The sequence below is a fragment of the Sorex araneus genome, chromosome 1 (assembly GCF_027595985.1).
Source record: "Sorex araneus isolate mSorAra2 chromosome 1, mSorAra2.pri, whole genome shotgun sequence".
In the NCBI taxonomy this organism is placed as follows: Eukaryota; Metazoa; Chordata; class Mammalia; order Eulipotyphla; family Soricidae; genus Sorex; species Sorex araneus.
Window position 1 is genome coordinate 141,739,972 of NC_073302.1, and position 12,725 is coordinate 141,752,696.

The following is a 12,725-nucleotide window of genomic DNA, read 5'->3' on the forward strand; positions in this document are numbered from 1 at the left end:
GCAAACTTTAATTACAGAAATGCCTGGCCTTAGAGTCTATTGATCCCACTCAGCTAAGGGGGAGAGAAGGTGGGGAAGCCCATGACTAATGGTAAGCGAAGACTACAAACATATTTCAACCAGAAGTGCTTGCCTGCATTGCAGGGAAAGAAAGAAGGGGGAAGGGAAAGCTCACCTGAAATGGGGGAGTCTTGGGATATGGGGAAGAACGATAGCACTGGGCAGGCGCCTTTGCTGGACATCAGTACATGGGACAGATGACAGACCAAATTTTCCAGTCCCTAGGCAAACAGAGGTCGCCTTCTTGGTCATCATGAGCAAATCTGTCCAACCTTTGTCAAGTGACTGCCCCAACTGTTTCCGGTCTCATCCTCAGACCCTAGACTGAATCTTCCTGACCCCCCAGTCATACATTTGCATTGCTCTGAACCCAGCGTAGGTGAGTTGTGGAGCAGGAAGATCAAGCCCTGTCCTAGGAATTGGAGTCTTCAAGGAGCTCTGGCTAAGGGAGTATGTCTGGTATGTTATGAAAAACAATAAATAAACCCTAGAGGTAGTCAGAGACCAGGCTGCCTGCAACCTAAAGGGAAGCCATAGGTGTCTTCTTGGCATTCTCTCTCCAATCTCGTCTTCTTTCAGACTCTACTCTCCTCCACTCTCCTCAAAGCACAGGAGAATTTCAAAGGACACAGCTGAGTGAATGTTAGGGAAGGAAGCTTACGTGAAGGATCATTCAATGAAAGGATCTCATGAATTGACTCTGGAGACCAGAAAAATGATTGGATTGAGGAGAGAATTGGGGTGACTTGGTCAGGTGAACTATAACCCCGAAGGCTTGGTTCAGGAAGAGGGGTCAGTCCTCCTAGAAAGAGAAAGAGAAAATCAAATCCACTGTATGGGAAATGTCTGCTTATGTGAAAACCGTAAAGTGAGTATTCGACATGATTCTGTCTAATCTGAGCTCTACCCTGACACTTGCTCCCTCTGTAGTGAACATTTGTTTACCACTCCGGCCTGACTCTGTGTCAAAACTCAGTGGAAAGGGTGGGTGGTAAGCAAAGAAAATGGGACGGATAAGGTTCATAGACCCAGGACATTGTTTGAGCAAAGAGTGCTAGAAGAAATTCTTCCTACCTTGGTGTAGAAATAGAAAGCCCTGCTCAGTAAATGCAGAGGAAACACAGATGCTTTCATCTTATATGTGATGTAACTGTATGTACTAGGAGGACAAGGATTACAAACTTTGTGTCAGTGTTTCCACCGCAAGACAGGCACATGGGAAGGATTCCAGGAGTATTTGCTGCCTGTGGACGGGGTGGATGGATGGATCTATATAAGACACAGTAGATATCTGATTGACATTTGTGTTATGTAATGATGTCATCTAGTGGGTGGTTCATGAGGAGGAGGCAGGCCTCGAAAGATTTCATTTATTTGATCAGGAAATAAATTCTGAAAGTGCTAAACTAAAACAAATAGCATAAAATATCATGTATCTGGTTTTGTCATTCATCTAGCTTTTTCCAAACAGTGCTAATATACATTGAGTATGTGTGAGAGTGAGAAGGGGGGAAATGCCTAGAATTATAGCTCATGGGGGCTCTGGCTCTGGCTCTTGTAAAACATAAGCTACATAGGAATGGAGGAATGGCTTCATGGTGATGTTGTCAGGGCCCTCCAAATAAATATTTCCCTTTCCATTCCCACCGCTGCTACTACACAGTTCAGCTGGCATGTCAGCCAGAGGTTGAGATCTCCTCATTCTTATCTTCTGACTCAGGCACCAGGAGAAAGTGAAAATCTTGCTCAGAAAATGTTTGAAAGGCCAGAGCAATGGGACAGTGGGTAGGATACTTACCTTACATATACTTGACCTGTCTGGGTTTGATCCTGGGCACCCCATATAATCCTCCAAGCCTACCAGACACACTCCCTAAGCACAGAGCCAGGAGTAATCCCTAAGCAAAGTTGACTGTGACCCAAAAACCAAAGCAAAATATAAAAATTTGAATAGGGGCTGGAGAAACAGTGCAGTGGTAGGGTGCTTGCCTTGAACACAGGTGACTGGGATTCAACTCCGGGTACCCCAAATGGTCTGCTGAGTCACACCTGAAGTGACTGAACAAGGACAAATGTGACCCCAAAACCAAAGCAAAAGTATTTGAATAGTCTACCCCTTGATTCCTTGCAAGACATGGCAGTTCTTTCTCACCTTGAAGGCTGTTCTGTGAGTTGGCTTTTTGTATTTGAAAGTTAACACTTTCTACTTTTAGTGAAATGACTTGTAATTTGGAATATACAAAGTTTCTATTTCTTGAGGATACTGTAGTAGAGCTCAAAAGCTTCCTACAGAATATTACAGAGCAGAGAATTTCAGAGGAAACAAAACTACGTGTTATTTTCTTTTTTTTTTTTTTTTTTTTGCTTTTTTGGGTCACACCCGTCGATGCTCAGGGGTTACTCCTGGCTTTGCACTCAGGAATTACTCCTGGCGTGCTTGGGGGACCATATGGGATGCCGGGGATTGAACCCGGGTCGGCCGCGTGCAAGGCAAATGCCCTACCCGCTGTGCTATCACTCCGGCCCCTACGTGTTATTTTCTAATTAGATTTTGAACACTTTTGGTACATCATTGTATACCCTCGTATCCCTTGCTCACCAGTACTTAAGGAGGACAGGCCCATGATGAGCTTAGAAAGCTGGTATCCGGAAGGACTTCGCTTTCTGTGAAATTTGGTGGGGATGTGCAGGTGTGGCAGGGGTGGAGGGACACTCAGGGTGTCAGTAATGGGGTCACATCCCTGTAATGGGTTCATATTCCTGCTGCCCATGTGCTTGGCCCAAGCCGCTGTTCACAAACCTGTGCTGTGACTCACACAGCCGGCAGCAGCTGAGAGGAAATGATGTGGCACCATGTCTGAAGATGAGAGTTCAACATCGGAAACAGAGAAGAAAATTTATTTTAAAATATGCTGCTGCCTTTTACAAAGGCTGTGCACAGTTTAAAAGGCATTTTTAGCATTCCAAGTATTTTCCCTTCTGTGTCGTTAGAGATGGGCTCTAAGAGTAATTTTTTATTGTTGTTGTTTATTTTAACATTTAATCAAAAGAGCTTTGGACACCCCCTTCCCCTCCCCGCTCCTCTCCCCCCCACCCTGTTTCAGAAACACTATTTACTTCTTAGCATTTAGTTCAAGAGAGGAAAAACTTTGACCATACGGAGAATTTGATGTCTGTAAGATGTACTAAAAGATCAGCTGGTCCAACTTTACAGGGCTAATAAAAGGGAAGAATTTTCCTGTGCTCAGGTCTTTTATGAATTATAAATAACCACTCACTTTGGAAGATAGCACATCATAAAGTTTTTTTCACAAATATGCACAAATCCATTTTAAGATCCAAGGAAAAAGATGTTTGAAAGTCTCAGATGTACTCAGTTTTGATTTCGTGGGGAAACATGTTCTTTTGCCATATGGATGCTTTTAAGGGGGCCTTCAGCTGGGGCTCAATAATGACACCCCAGTGGCTAAATAAGGGATTTCTTTCCTTCTAACATTATTTCTCTGTTATTAAAGGTGGAAAAACCTTCCACAAATAGCATACTATTAGAGTGCTTTAGGGGGTATCCTGGGAATCAAGGTTATGTGTCTGCTCCAGAAATACTGTCTGTAATTATCATTCCTCCATGGGTCTGAAGATGCAGGCTTGGTACTTTTATTAATTTCTGGATTCTACATGTCTGGAGTGCATGTCTGCTGTTGATATTCAATATTTTTCAGTAGGAACTTTTTATTGTTTTTTTTCTAAGGTCACAGGTCTCTTCCCTCCCTTCCTCTCATAATAACTATTTCCTTGCTTCTTTTGTCTGCTAAAATGAAAAGGTATGAAAAACTAGATTTCAAAAGGAAAGAAGTCAGATATGAGATTTGCCCAAATCCATGCACTTATTGGCCCTAAATTTGAATCTCCTAGAACATTCCACTTTAATGAACAACTGAAGAGGGTCCACAGGTCTGACAAACACATTGATTATTTTGCCCTGCACTTTATTATTAGTATTTCCAAGTACCAGGTTGAAAAATTTTACAATGAATATCCACTTACCCACTGTCCTGTGGCAAATTCTACCATTAATATTTCACTCGTTTGCTTTATCACATATCTGCTCATCCCTCCTCCATCATTACTTATTTTTACACACCTTTAAAAGTCCACTGGAGGCATCCACCAAGTTCTACCTAAAACTTTCATCCCAACATATGCACTTTTTGATGTTAAATATCTATACATTGACATTGCAAGGCAAATGCAAAATCTTAAAGTTTTTTATTTTCTGAGTTCTGACAAATGCTTACTGTATTTCCAAACCCTATCAAGATTAGACCATTATTATCACCCCAGAAAGTCCCTCACTATCGCTTTCCTGCCAACCTTTGTCCCTATTTCCCTTCCCAGAGCGAACCACTAATTCTTTTTTCTTACTACCCGTTAGTTTTACCTATTTTAGAATTTCCTATAACGCAAATGAAATAGTATGAACTTTTATGTAAAACATACTTTATCTATTACATTGTTGTTTTGTTGTTTGGTCCCCACTCAGGGGTCATTCTCAGCTCCGTGCACAGGAGGTCACTCCTGGAGGTGCTCAGGGAAGATGCAGTTCCAGGGATTAAACCAAAGCATGCAGTCCAGCCCTTTCACTTATCTCTTGGGCCTACCACATATTCTTGAGATTTAGTCATCTTACTGTGGGTGACAGTAGTTAACTCCTTTGTTTGCTGAGTACCATAGCGCTATCTGTATGTTCATTCACCTATTCTTGAACATCTGTTTTGTAATCCAGTCTTTGGCTATTGTGAGTAAAGTCACTAGAACATTCGTATACAAGTATTTTTTTGTTGTTGTTTATTTATTTATTTTGCTTTTGGGGTCACACCTGGCAATGCACAGGGGTTACTCCTGGCTCTGCACTCAGGAATTACTCCTGGTGGTGCTCAGGGGACCATATGGGATGCTGGGAATCGAACCCAGGTCAGCCGCGTGCAAGGCAAATGCTCTACCCGCTGTGCTATTGCTCCAGCCCCCTCGTATACAAGTATTTTTATAGACCTAAGCTTTCCTTTTCCTTAGCAAAAGACTCTGTTGTGTAATTACTGAATAGCAAGGTGAGTACACATTTTGTTTTTAAAGAAATTTCTCTTGTTTTGGTCATACCATTTCAGTTTATGTACCACCAATACATTCGTGTTCCTGGAGCGAGCAGATACCATTGGGCTACACTAGCACGTGACAGGGATGGATGGAGACCTTACTGTTGCCCGCTCGAGCAAATTGATGAAAAACAGGATGACAAGTGATACAAGTGATACCACCAATAGGCCCATGGAGTTCCAATTGCTCCACATGATTACAAATGTTTAATGTTGTCAGTCTCTTTCTATTTAAGCCACCATGGTGAATAGGAAGTGATATGTCATGATGGTTCTAATTTGCATTTCCCAATGACCATTGTTGGTGCCTCTTTGCCACTCATATATTTTCTGCAAAGTGTCTATTCAATGCTTCTGCTCATTTAAAAAAAAACTAGAATTTTGTCTTTATTACTCAATAGGAGTTATTTCTTACATCTTGGGTTCAGTCCTGTCAAGTTTGTTCTTCACAGATATTTTCTTCCAGGCCAATGCCTGTTTTTTCATTTTCTTAATGGCCTTTTTTTTGATGATAAGTTTTTTATTTTGACAATCTGACATCAAGTTTTTTCTTTTGTGGTTAATACTTTTGGCGACCTAAACGAAGCTCATTGATTTTAATAAATGATGTTCCCCCAAGTCTATTGTAGACTCAAGAAGACTCAAAGCTTCAATGGATTCATTATAATAGATGTGTTTGCCTCAAGAAACATCCATTTATGTGCACACTGGGAAAAACTGAGGAAAATCTGGTCATCTGTAAATATACTCTTAAGAGCATCCCCAAGAATGAAGCAATTTCTAGACCTCCCTTTTCACTATGCTCTTTAATAACAGGCCTTCTGTTTTGATGGCTGAAAAGTCACCACCAATAAAACCACCTGGGCATGGCCTTGTTATGGAATTAAGTCAGCCCTTCTGCTAAGGAACAGCACAAATGGGTTTTTATAAATTAATCATATGTTACTGAGAAAGCGTATCTTAAATGGTTTGAATGTACTATGAATGGATGAAAAGCCTTCTCCACAAAGATTTGTTTTTTTTAAATCAAACTAAAAGAAATTCACAAAGGGACCCAGGTGTTAGAGATGGCACAAGACAAATTTAAGAGCAGATTGAAAAGGTCAGTCAACAATGAGAAAAGCAGGACTTGGAAAAATAGGGACCAGCTGGAGAGACAGTGATTCTTCCAACCTGTTCTGAAGCAGCACATTAAAACTTTCCCTAAGATTGTACCCTAGACTCATTGCCAACTGCTCTGCTTGTCAATGAAGCTGTTTGATTTCACCCTTTGTTTCTTATTTGGTCCAAAGGGACACTGAATACGGACATGACATTTTGAAAACTAAACTCACATCTTTTTTTCACCCTAACTTCATTGTTGTTCTGGCCTACTTTCTCTTAGACACTTTCTTAAGGCTGCACACTGAATGTGTTCTTTCAAACATTCATGCAAAAAATCCCTGGAGTGTCGCTCCCTCTTTGATTCCATCTTTCCATAGTGATCCTTAATGCTCTGCAACTGCCTATTTAGATGTGGGTTTACTTAATCTTTTTTGCTTCTACTTTTTATTGTTAAAATGGAGCCCCCACCCACCCATTTTACTAGAAACTAATTTAGAAAAGCAATGGAATATGAATGAATGAACTTTAATGTTTGCAGGTTGAAATTAGCAGTTGACAGAACTTCTTTTTCATTGACTTAGTAGGTTTTTAAAAACTACTATTTTGGTTACTGGTCACGTGATTCTCATAGGAAGTTATCTTGAACTGTAAATTTGGGTTGAGACCACCAATTTGCAAAACTTTGGGCAGTTTTCTAGGAGAACTGGAAGAATGTTCTCTCATGACAAATGGCTGTGACTGCCAAGGAGGGGAAGGATCTAGGAGAACAATGAGTTTCCCAGCCCACCAGTCCTCATCCAGTTGTTTGAATATGAGGATTAGATGTGAATGGTAAGCTTGTTCGGTCTTTTGGATTTGCTCAGGAAGAGAGCAAATGAGGTCAGGATGAGAGAAGGCAGACTTGGAATTTTAAAAAGTAAGAACTTCAGGGTCTCTGAAATAAAGATAACCCCTAAGTAAATAACATACAAATATAATTGAAAAGGCTGGAGCGATAGCACAGTGGTAGGGCATTTGCCTTGCATGTGGCCGACCCAGGTTCGATTCCTCCACCCCTCTTGGAGAGCCTGGCAAGCTACCAAGAGTATCCCGCCGGCACAGCAAAGCCTGGCAAGCTACCCATGGCATATTTGATACGCCAAACACAGTAACAACAACTCTCAAGATGGAAATGTTACTGGTACCTGCTCGAGCAAATTGATGAGCAACGGGATGACAGTGATAGTGACAGTGATAATTGTAGAAACCAAAATGGAGAAATGCATGAAGTTAAGGTCATAAGTCCACAAGACAATCATGCCTGGCTATGCAAGTATGTTGAATTCTAGGAAGTTGCCAATAGCACAAATTTAGCATCAGATACTATCAGAAAATGAATCAAAGATGTTCTCCAAGGGCGATAAGACAGCTCAAAAGACTAGAGCATACGCTTAACATGCAGGAGACCTAGGGGATTGCTCCCAATTATCAATGGGAGCAGCCTGGAGCACCGCACCAGAGAAAGTGCTGAATACCTCCAGGTGTTCCCCCAAATCAAAATTAAAATAAAGACTCTCCAAGCCTCTGCTCTTTTGGAGCAATGACCTCTGCAGGCACAGTGTCTCCTCTAAAGCAGCAGGATCTTGAACAGATTCTAAGTGAGGTACAGCCCACTGCCCTGCAGCTTGGCAAGAGTGGGTGTTCACTGAGTGTAGAGGGCTGCGAGGCTATAGTCCATGTCCCATGTTTAAAGCAGTTCGGACAACAATGCTTCATAAAATCACTATCTGCTCATGAATCATTTTCTCTATATCAATAACAAGGCAAGGGAAAATGGTTCAAAACTCAGTTTTGGGTTCTTTCCTTCGTCTTGTGCCTCTTCAAAATGTATATAAAGTAAAATGCAGACCCCCGAATCACCATTTCAGCCTGGAACTAAGCTCAAGTCCCCAGGCTTGACCACATAGTCCTTCTTGCATGGGAGAGTCTGGGCTGGAAGAGGAAACAGAACCGGAAATGAGATCCCTGGGAAACACTGACTGGCATCTTTCCTCCCTCCCCTTCCTCCTCCTCTCTCTTTCTATTTTCCTATCTTCCTCCCACCCTCCCTTTCTTCTTCCTTCCTACTTCCAGCCCACATGTATTTCTCCCTTTATTTGTCCCTCCTTCTATCCCTTTGTTCTTCCACAAGAATTCTTGGGTGGCATATCTCTCTCTTTTAAAAAAAAAAAATTGTGTCTTGTTTTGGTTCCACATCCTGAACATCAGCTCAGTGCTTTCTCCTGGCTCTATGCTCAGAGTCACTCCTGGTGGGTTTCAGGAGACCATAGGGGGTGCTGGTGATGGAACCTGGGTTGGCTGTGTGCAAGTCAAGTGCTCTACTCTCTGTACTATTTCTGCACCTACTTGGATGGCATCTTTCTAAGAGACAGAACTTAGAGCAAAAGAAGAGGCATGGCAAGGAAGAAGACTAATGAAGTTTTCCCGTGGCAAATGAAATGCAACAATAAAAATGCTAAAGGGAAGTGATTATATAGATAACTTAATGGGAAACCAGTATCCTGCAGAAGCTTGACTTATTTTTCTGAACAAGATCATTCTCTTTGCCTCAGATTATCAGAGTTCTGGAGGAGCATATGGCTGACTGGCAGTTACATTTTCTGAAGGGATGGTTTAGCATTTGGGCCCATCAAGTTCCCTTGAATTCGCCTTACTACCATAAGGTTTATCTGAATCTCCAAATATCCATGATCTTGCAAGATCCAAATTTTTCTTCAAACTGATGTTTGTCTTTCTTTTGCTCCCTACTTGGCATTCCCAAGAGTCTGCCACCAGAAGCAAGATGCCTCCCTCGGTGAGGACTCTCTTTGTCAACCCCCTGGAGACAGTTCATAGGACTACTGTGATTTTTTGACTAGACTTTGTGACTCAAGGTCAGCGAATGTTTAGTTGACAATACGTGGTGGTGCGCCTCTCTCATTTCCTGTTTTTAAGAGCTGCATTTAATTTATTTGAAAGGGTGGAATATTTTAAATTACAATTCAGCAGTTTTATTAAGGAAGGCTGTGAAAACACAATGAGCAAGGAGTTTTACTTCCTCCTGACAATTGCTACTCCCTGTTTTGAAATCGTGATATCCTTCAATCAGTGGGAGTGACTTTAGCTTCAGCTGCTACATTATGAACGGCAACCTCGCCATGGCTGCAACTGCAGAGGGGCACGGGATTCCTGCACACTATAATTCCATTTTTCCAGACGCCTTATTAGTACCCGGAATGTGTCTGCCTGTGCTTGATATTGTTCTGTCATGTTAAATCCCCCTCCCCCAGGCACAGCGTTTGGATTGGTTACCCAACACAGTGCTGCGCCAATCAAGTGTAACCTTTTTTTAAGCAACCCTGGCAACATCTAACAATGGTTATTGACGAATGTTAGGACCCGCCCCTCCACCCCAAACCTTACCAGCAATTGGAAAGGATGCCCATGGAAGGCCAGCAGGGTCAGCCCTGCCCACAGGACCCTCTATTGACTGAAGGACTGAGTGGTTTGTCAGCTTTAACAAGTACAGATGTTGGGTGTGGATGCCCAAGCTGGTGCCCAGAGCCCTACCTGGATCTGCTGCCCCTTGGGTCCAATGGAATTCTGTTGCTCAAAGCTGGGATTGGTACTGGGGATCTACGTCCCTTTGTGTGGGTGTCATCACTGCCCGCAAATGGATTAGCAAAATATTTGCAGTGGTTGGAGAAAAGTTCAGTCAAACTTGGTCTCCGTAGAGGTCCCTCCTCGGACACTGGTGCTGATTTATTCCTTAGAGCAGGGCAAGAAGAGCAGTTTTGTGAGGGTGGCGAGATACCTGGCTGTATACCTGGTGGCCACCTTCCCAAGCCTGCTGGCTACACATCTTTTACCTCCCAGTCTGACTCTAAGCCTGGTTAGGGTGCTGCTGCAGTTCTACCAGTCTGCCTGCCTCCCTGGGGCCACACCAGGGACCCCCCCTTTCCCTCAAGGATGCTACAAAAGGAAACAAGTAAGTTCTCAGCCCTCTCAGATGGCTTCAGGACCGAGCAGTTCATACCAGACCTGGCGGAGTCTGAGGTGGCAGTGAAGCAGGGGTGCAGGTGGCAGCAGGGAATGGAGCAGACAGGGAACTTGCCAAACACATGCACAGGCACTCCATAGGCAAACATGTGCTCCCACAAAAATCATAATAGCTGTGTGTATATGCTCTCTTCCTGAAGTTCCCTGACATGATCATTCTGTTGAGTCTAGCCACCTTGAAGGCATATTTCAAACCCCAGTTGAGTAATCCATTGTGTGATGATTAGCTGTTAACGAAACTGAAAATATCTAAATCATCCAACAAGTAATCTGAGTAATTTTTTTATGATTATACTACTAAACAAGACTGTATGACCCCAAGGAATATCCTTGGATTTGGACGGATGTTTTCACATACAATTGTAATGTACACTCTTATACATACACACACACACACATCTAGATAAGAGGAAAGGGAAAAGGTGGTCTTGGGGGAGGTACATCAAGGACAGCCAAGAACTGAAGAGTGTGAAGCCAGGAGAACATTCTGAAGTTAGTGAAGTTCATTCTGCATGCTTCAACTCCACTCCTGCATCTCTCTCTTAGCACCATCCTCAGATCCTGTCCCAGGTTTATTTTCCACAAGGGGAAGGTGTGAGTGGATGGTGGTGGACAGGTTGGCGTTCATTGTTATTAATCACTTGAGAGTATAAGTTGAAAGGGAAAGGGAGCCCAAATGAAGGCCCAAATTAACTAACTCTAGTGATTGAACTGTAACTTGAGAGGAGTATCTTTAGTCTGCAGACTTGGTCTTGTTCAAACATATCTTTTTACATAGAAACCTCTGGATAATCTTAAAGTCAGAATGAAAAGGAAAGAAGAAAGTAGGTTGGGTGGATAATACAATGGGTAGGGTGCCTTGCATGTGGCTGACCCACATTCGGTCCCCAACACCCCCTATGATCCCCTGACCATCGCCCAGGACTGCTCCCTGAGTGTAGAGACAGGAGTAAGCCCTGAACACTGCTGGGTGTGGCCCCCAAACAACAAAGTTTTATCCACCTATGAAGTAGAGAAAGAAAAGATGAAATCAACACCGTGTATAGTATTGTTCTCTGTAATGCATTTCTATTGAATCATTAAGAAAGTAAGAACACTATAAAATATTTAAATTACTATACAGGTGCCTAGAAGGAAAGGAAGAGATGCTGAAGCCCAACAATTGGACATGCCTCTAAGAACAGACCCAGCACTGTCTTCTGGGAGACGCCATGTAAATGCAGCAGTGTAGTGGCATAGGCATCCCTGGGAGAGAGCAATGCATGTTCCAGAAACAAAAAGAACTAGATGTTGATGACCCAGAGGTACTGCCTCCAAATCAGCATGTTTTTAGTTCCAAATACAATCCAGAGGATCACAACTCCAGAATGACCATAGACTGGACATTTCCCCTCATTTACTCTAAGATCATTGTTTCTTTTACCATGGGAACTAGAAAACTGGAAATTGCCCAAACTGGATACACTAGACAAAAACTAAATTTTAAGAGCTACATGCATGATAGTGTGGGAAAGATTTTAAAATTTGTATTGGAAGATTTTTTACCCCTTTATTTCTTTGCTTGGAATAATGCAATGATTTCCAGAATGCAGCGGTAATGGCTTCAGGCCACACTGCTGAGTGTTCATTGAGTCGATTTTATTTGTTTCTTGAAAGGAAAGGAGAGACCCATGGGTCCTGGCAGCAATCAAGTGAAGGTAAGCTGTTGAAAATTGCTCTCCTGGCAAGTCTTGATGTTGACCACCGTGAGAAGGCCAGTTGGGTTGAAGTGCTCTTGCTCCCTCCCTTGCATGGAGGGAAAAAATATTTATTGAGCACCTACTATTTTCTAGGTAATCTGTCCTACACACAACTAGGTGAAAAATAACAACTCTGGTAATGACTCCGTGGAGAATTGTATATGACTTCTCTGAGCATAATAGGCAGAGCTGACCTATCTGAGCATCTAGGCCTTCCTAAGGAAGTATGATTAAGCTGAGTAGGAAGAAACTAGGCAGTGGTTACAGGGCCTGTGGAGGGAGAACATTCCAGTCAGTGGGAACTCGTGGGCAAAGGCAGTCTGGGGGAAGTGAACCTCCAATGTTCAAGGAACTGAAATCAAGCCAGCCAGAGCAGCTTGTGTTGGTAGCTTAGGGTGAGGGGATGAACTGGCGGCCACGCTGGCAGGAGAGGTGGGCAGTAGCCAGGTCAGTCCTGGGGCAGCACCTTGAGACTTGCAGGGAGGGTTTGTTCAGCTACTCTTTGCCTCCTTCCCTCCTTATAGGTGAACTCCAACTTTAACAGGCAGGCAGGACAGGCCCTTCTTGTGTGTGCTCTGGAATGGCAGTTTCTAAT